Here is a 7,251-nt window from a genome sequence, read left to right as displayed (position 1 = left end):
GATTCAACCACTAAAACGTTGTATCGCAGGTCATATGACGGCTTGCTACTTCGCTGCCTTTCAAAAGCAGAGGCGCAAGAAGCCGTACGCGAAGCACATGACGGCGTGTGCGGAGCTCATCAGCCCGGACCCAAGCTTTGGGATCGCTTACGTAGGATGGGCTACTTCTGGCCTGGGATGGTGGTTCTACTACGATTCAACCACTAAAACATTGTATCGCAGGTCATACGACGGCTTGCTGCTTCGCTGTCTTTCAAAAGCGGAGGCGTAAGAAGCCGTACGCGAAGCACATGACGGCGTGTGCGGAGCTCATCAGCCCGGACCCAAACTTTGGGATCGCTTACAGAGGATGGGCTACTTCTGTCCTGGGATGGTTACTGACGCAGTCGCTTATGCAAAGCGATGTTACGAATGCCAGATCCACACCAACTACATACACCAGCCTCCTGAGGATCTGCATCCGACGAGGGCGTCTTGGCCCTTCGAGGCATGGGGGATGGACATAGTTGGGCCAATTTCTCCACCATCGGCGAAAGGCCATCGCTTCATCATCGCGATCACCGATTATTTCTCTAAATGGGCAGAAGCCATCCCCTTAAGAGAAGTCAAGACTAGCGACGTGATCAAATTCATCAAGCACCATGTCATCTACCGATACGGCGTACCCCGGCGTATCATTCACGACAATGGCACGCAATTCGTTAGCCATGCCTTCACTAGGTTCTGCGACAAATTCCGGATACAGAACCTCTCGTCCACGGCCTACAACCCTTCAGCGAATGGTTTGGCCGAAGCTTTCAACAAGACGATCATCAAGATCTTGACCAAGCTGACTTCCACTAGCAAGCGCGACTGGGATGAAAAGCTAGGCGAGAGCCTGTGGGCATATCGCACGACGGTTCGCACACCGACTGGCACCACGCCCTACTCGTTGGTATACGGCTGTGAAGCTGTATTGCCATTAGAGATTCAGATTCCATCCCTCCGTGTCGCCCTAGCAATAGGGATGATGACTAAGGAGAATCACCAACTTCAACTCGCAGAGCTCGAAGCATTGGACGACAAGCGACTGGAAGCTCAGCAGCACATTGAGTTTTACCAAGCTCGGATGGCCAGGAGCTTCGACAAGAAAGTCAAGCGCCGAGCCTTCAAAGAGGGAGAGCTCGTGCTCTCCGTCCGTCGACCAATGATCCTCACTTCCAAGAAGAAGGGGAAATTCCAGTCCAAATGGGAAGGGCCATTCGTGGTAGAGACAGTCTACTCGAACGGCGCCTATCGCCTCGTCAAACCGAACGGCGATAAGATCATGATGCCCATCAACGGCAAGTATCTGAAGAAGTACTACCCCTAGTTCTCCTTCACAAACTCCCACGAGTGCACGAGTCTAAACTGGTCCTCGCACCCTCCAACTGGTACACGAGGCTAAACTGTTCCTACTTTACCCGCTCTGGCGAAAACCTCTTGTGGCATTCAATTCGCCTATCTCCTCCAATGAGATGGCGGATCCACTAAAGTCGTTCATATCACGACAAATACATTCGATTCGCCTATCTCCTCCAATGAGATGGCGGATCCACTAAAGTCGTTCCAATCACGATATTCCCTGTCACGTTAACATTAAACCTCTGACACAATCTACTTACCAATCCTCTTCTAAAGGATGGTAGGTCCTCAAAGTCGTTCCAATCACGATATCCCCTGTCACGTTAACATTAAACCTCTGACACAATCTACTTACCAATCCTCTTCCGAAGAATGGTAGGTCCCCATAGTCGCTCCAATCGCGACAACACCTTATCAAGTTAATGATCACCTCTGATGATTGGCGCCGTTATCCTTATGGATAGCGCAGCCTAAGTAATGGCCAACCATGCGATGTGCTATTACTTCTGTCAATAGTCACACTCCTACGTTCCTGAACTATTTGACCTATTTCAGATGTCCTAACATTGCTTTAGGATAACTGATGGGTAGAGTCTACCAGGCGATGACTCCTACCACAATCAATTGTCACATTTCCAAATGACGACAATTGTCGGAGGCGGTTCGACAGACAACCTGTCTATCAGTTTCCCAGACAACAACTCGCTGAAAGGCGAGTCGAAGTCGAGTTCTTCAGTTGGCCGCAAAGACAAACGTTTGTTCTTTGCTGCAAACCAAGTGTTGCTCTCTCAATCCCATTGGAGCCACAACGCGAAAATCAGGATTGACCCAATCCCACGTTGTGAGCAACCGAAAGTAGAGCAAGAGCCTAAAACGACTAAGTCCAAAGCCAGATAGTCGAGGGCTCGCCAAATCCAACTCAGATGCCAGACAGCACAGACAAAAAAAAGGGGGGAAAACTGTGCAAGCAAAAGTAAGGAAAGACATAACGAGTAAAAGAAGGCCATAACGGGCCAAAGTTTACACAAGTCTGCAGTTTAGTTGTGGTGCCGGAGGCACCAACTAAATTAACAAAAAAAAAGAGGACTTAAACAGTAGCATTACAAAAACTTCAGCAGGCTGAACGAGCCGATCTTGGCTTTGATCTTCGCACGCTCCGCTGCACGACGGATCCTCGCCTTCTCCTTTTGCTCCTGCTCCAGCCTGGCTAAATCTGCCTCGCCAGCTGCTTCCTCTTGGCGAAGGAGTTGGAGCTCTTGGTCCACCGTCGCAGCCACCCCGCTGATCCTCCTCACCTCGAGCTCACGCTCCCGCAGTTTCGCCTCACCGCGAAGAGAACCAGCGTCCTCGAAGAAGGCCCTGTCCAGATAGGCGTCCATCCAGTCCAGTATCGTTTGTTGCCGCTTCAGTAGACGTTTAAGCTCGGCCTCCTTCGCCCGAATCTTCTTCGCCCGCTCCTGGCGCTCGAGTACTTGGTACAGCGAGAGGGGCGGTGGCACGTCGGAGGGGTCGTCACGGGCCAGCTCCTCAAGGCGGTACATCATCCCCTCCACACGCTCGAGCTCTCGCTCACATCGCCGTGTGAGCGAGGCATCCCCAGCGCGGCGAACCGCCTCCAAGCCCGCTTCCACGTGAGGAAGCGCGTCGTAGTATCGCTCGGCGCCCACGCTGACCGAAAGGGCAACCCCGTGCACCAAATCCACCAAACGCTGTAACGGCACGAAAGCGGGGTGGTCCAGAGGATCCGGAACAGAAGGTCCCGGGACCAAGCTCGAAGGGGGGGCAGCCGGAGCGCCGATATCGACTACGGTGGCGGAGGAGCCGACGCCCTCAGCGTCGCTGTGGTCAGAAGCAGAGGCCATGGAGGAGGGGAAGTTCTCTGCGGCAATCTACTTCTGGCGAATTCTTCTCGAAGCAGTAAGAACTCTTCTAAAGAGAAGCAAGTACTAATATGTGTTCGGAAAGAACTCAACAGCTGGGATTCATCACCCCAAGTGATCGAACGGTCCGAACGCCCTGCGACACTTCGAACTCGATGCCATTAAAGGCTACTCTCGAGACCCCAAACCGACAGATCGGATTGGGCACGAGAGGCGAAGCGACCGGTCGCTTCACCATAAATAAGCATTAATGCGCCTGTAGAGTCTTGGCTGGCAAGCACTTGGGCTCGCCGACCGACGCGTGGCGTGAGTTTCGCCCACGGTTGGATCTCCGACTGTTGGACAAACTCGCTGACTGCTCAAGTTTCGCCTACAGTTCAAACTCGCCGGGCAAGTCGAGTCGAGTTTCTAACACAAGCCCATTATCATACGGGTTTCGCCCGCAGCATAAACTCGCCAGCCATTGAGTTCCGTTGCCAAGCGAAGCTCGCCAGCAGATGAGCTTTGTCATCTACTTGAAATCACCAACAGTTAAGATTAGCTTCCAAGCAAACCTCGCCACGATCAAGTCTTGCCTGGAGACAAATTCGTCAATTGAGTTCCACCAGCAATTTGAATTCGTCAGGAACCGAGTTTCACCATCTCAGCGAACTCGCCATCGCCCTGGTTTCGCCGATTGCATAAACTCATCGGAGCAGAGTTTGGCTTCGAAAGTAGATTCGTTGTCGCACAAAGGACTTCGCCCACGATACGAGATCGTCTGCAATTACAGAGCAAAACACTGGAAAGCGACATATTCGAAGGGTATACGCACAATGAGCGGGCACAAACCTCATTGATGCTTTAAGACAGTACATTTGAACAAAGTTATGATTTTTCCAATTGCGAAAGTCATAATATCACGTTCAAAGAAACGAAACATGCACCAAGTGTTTAAGACAATACATTTGAATAAAGTTATGACTTCATAAATAAACAAGTCATAAGCAAAATGTCTTAACACAAATAAAACAAAAGTCTTAGTCGAACACGCTAAAAGTGGAGATCTCTTCTTTGGTCGCCTCCACCTGGCTCGCGTGGTCTTCCCGAGCCTTGTTTTCAGCAGCCTTTCGAATCCGGTCCTCGCGGTTCGACTTGGCGGCGGCATCCGCCTGGCGCAAGGCTTGCAGGCGTCGAGTTTCCGCCTCAGCATTCTTACTGACCTTTATAACGTCAGATTGGAGCCCCTTCCACTTCGCCTCCGCCTGCCCCAATTCGGCCCTCAGGCGAGCCATGGTGCGGTTGAGGTCAATAATCTGCTCCTCTAGCGAGTGTTGTTGACCCACCCAAAAGTTGGTAACAGACTCCAAATCCGCTATTTCCTTAGAGCGGGTCTCCTGCTCCAGGGCGTCCTGACGCCTGACATGAGCCATGCAAGACTCCATGTTGGCCTCCGGACCTCCCCGTAGCAAGGTCTCTAACCTTATCATGTGTGGCTCCAAGAGACAGAGTTCACGCACGCAACGGGTAGCAAGCTGATTTTCACCCGTTCGTCGTAAATCAGCCACGCGGTTATAGAGGGACTGCCTGAAACTGTCGAAACTGCCCATACCGAGTTCAACAAGGGAGATCACCTGCCTCACAGCACTCTCGAACTCTTCGATGTGAGCCTGCCAGGACAAGGACTCGATCGGAATAGGCCGTTGGCCCGGAGCGAGCGCCGTGATGGGCGAAATTTCGAGACAAGGTTCGGCTCCCGGTTGAGGAGCGGGATCCGAGGCAGCGGGGGTCACAGGACCCTCAGACTCGTCGTCCGAAATTAAGATAGGCTCGGCCGCATATTCCTCAGCGACCGGCTCTTCCCCTCGATCTGTAAAACGCGACAATAACACAGAAAGGAGTCAATGGAAGAATACCTACTAAGTTCACGCGAAAGTCGAAGCAGGAAGGTACCTTCAGCCGCGGCAGCCTCAGCAACGCCTGAAGAAGACGGCTCCTTCCTCTTCTTGGAAACGACCCTCTTCACCTTCGGTGCCATCAGGAGAAGGAGGAAAGGGAAAATTCGGGTTTATGAGGGAAGATGATGAAGAGGCTGTAGATCCTCTTAATAGAAGGTAGGGGCGTTAAATACCCTACGAGTCCTAGACGGTTACTCAATATTCGATTAGACCGTTCGGGGCTAAAGCAGTTGAAGGGTAAGGACGAACAAGATCTGACGGTTCACGACCACGATCTGCAACAACGGCCCGAATCGGGCGCGAGGGACGAAGAGGCCCACTACCTCGCATTTAATGCGAAACGGCTAGCCCACGTCTCCTTAACCGGCGTACACGTGGATTAACACGTGGCCCACTGAAAGCGGAACCCGGTCAGAGCCAGGTTCGCCGTTAACTCCTGCAAATCCGCCTGCGAACAAAATTCGCCTGCAGATGAAGTAAACTTGCAGCAGAAACTCACCGGCAAGAATTCCTCTACAGTTGAGGTTCTCTTACGACTAAATTCTGACCAATGCATGGTTACGAAAATGGAGCACATCCACAAGTGACAATAGGCCAAAAACAAAAGGGATAGTTTCATTCATAAAAAAGGAAGTCCTATTACAAGCAGAAAATTAAAAGCGAATTACAGGGATTTCAACTTCAGTTCCGCCTCACGAATTTCTTCAGCGTGGCGAAACTCAAGCCTTCTCAGGACCTCTCGACGAATATCTTCCTCTGTGCATGAGATCAAATCCTGAATAGCCTCCCTGACATCCTTGAGAGCTCGATCCTTCTCCTCAACAGAGCCGGTGGTCAATCGCCGGCGAGACTTAACGCCCTCCAACTCTTTTGCCACGTGATCACGAGCCTTCTCTTGAACGGCCAGGGCAGCCTGTGCTTCGGCTACAACCTGTTTCAGCCTCTCTACTTCGAAGGAGAGTCGGGAGAACTGGCTATCGACCGTTTCTTCATCGCGGGCCACCCGTGCATCCTCGGCTTTGACCTGCTCCGACTCTGCTGACAACTTCAACTCTAGCGTCATGTTCTCGTTCAGGCGGCGATCACGATCTGCCAGAGCTACTCGAACTTCGCGGGAGGCGAGATCAACAAGAGTGGAACCTTCTGCACGAAGAGCGAGCAGCTGCCGGACAGCACCCTCCACTTCGTTCAGACGCTGAAAATAGGGCCTTGCCGTGGTAGCGCCGAGCCTCTTACGCAAGAAGGACGCGTCGTGTTCAAGAACCTCCTTGAATTCTTCGAAGGAGCAATTCTCCTCCAAGACCAACCGGGTGCAGTGGGCCAAAGTATCCTCGAAATTCACCAGAGCTCGCTCCACCTGCGTTTTTCGCCAGCGTTCCAAGGGAGAGAGGGCGGCCTCCTCCGCCGTGGATGAAATCACGGTCGAGGTACCTATAGCCATAACCGTAGGAGTGGTAACGGGCACCACCGGAGCCGGTGCGACCAATGACGCCCTCGGTGCAGTGGTCACAACGTCAACGGCCGCCGCCGACGAAGAAATGGTCACCTGCAGAGTAGGAGCCTCCCGTTGAAGCGGAGACTCTCGCGCCGATGAACGACCCCCAGCCGACGCTTCCGCAGGAGCAGGAGATCCCCCTATTTGGCCAGGCGCGTCCTCAAGAGCCAAATCCTCTTCCTCGCTGGACAATGCCTCGTGAACCGAGACATTGTCATCCTCCTCAGATTCGCCCGCCTCCTCAGAGGAGCGATTCGCCCAAGAGTGAGGACCCTCCTCACCTGCGACTTCACGGGTAGGATCAGCTACAAATACACGGAAAGAGGTTAACAGAGACCCTTCGAGAGGGACCCTACTAACGGAAGGAAAAATAATGCTAAAACACACGCTTACCTGAACCGGTGGACCCTTCCTCGTCTCCAGCCTCCCCTTCTTCGTCGGAAGGAATGGAGATCACCTTCTCAATCGCGCCTACATAGGTCCAATACCGGTGTCAAAAGGTATGGGATCATCGTTGCAATCAAAGACGTTATGCAAAAATTACCTCCTGATACGG

Source organism: Asparagus officinalis, chromosome 7 (genome assembly GCF_001876935.1).
Source record: "Asparagus officinalis chromosome 7, Aspof.V1, whole genome shotgun sequence".
Lineage (NCBI taxonomy): Eukaryota > Viridiplantae > Streptophyta > Magnoliopsida > Asparagales > Asparagaceae > Asparagus > Asparagus officinalis.
The sequence above is the reverse complement of the archived record's forward strand: the minus strand, read 5'-3'. Positions refer to the sequence as shown.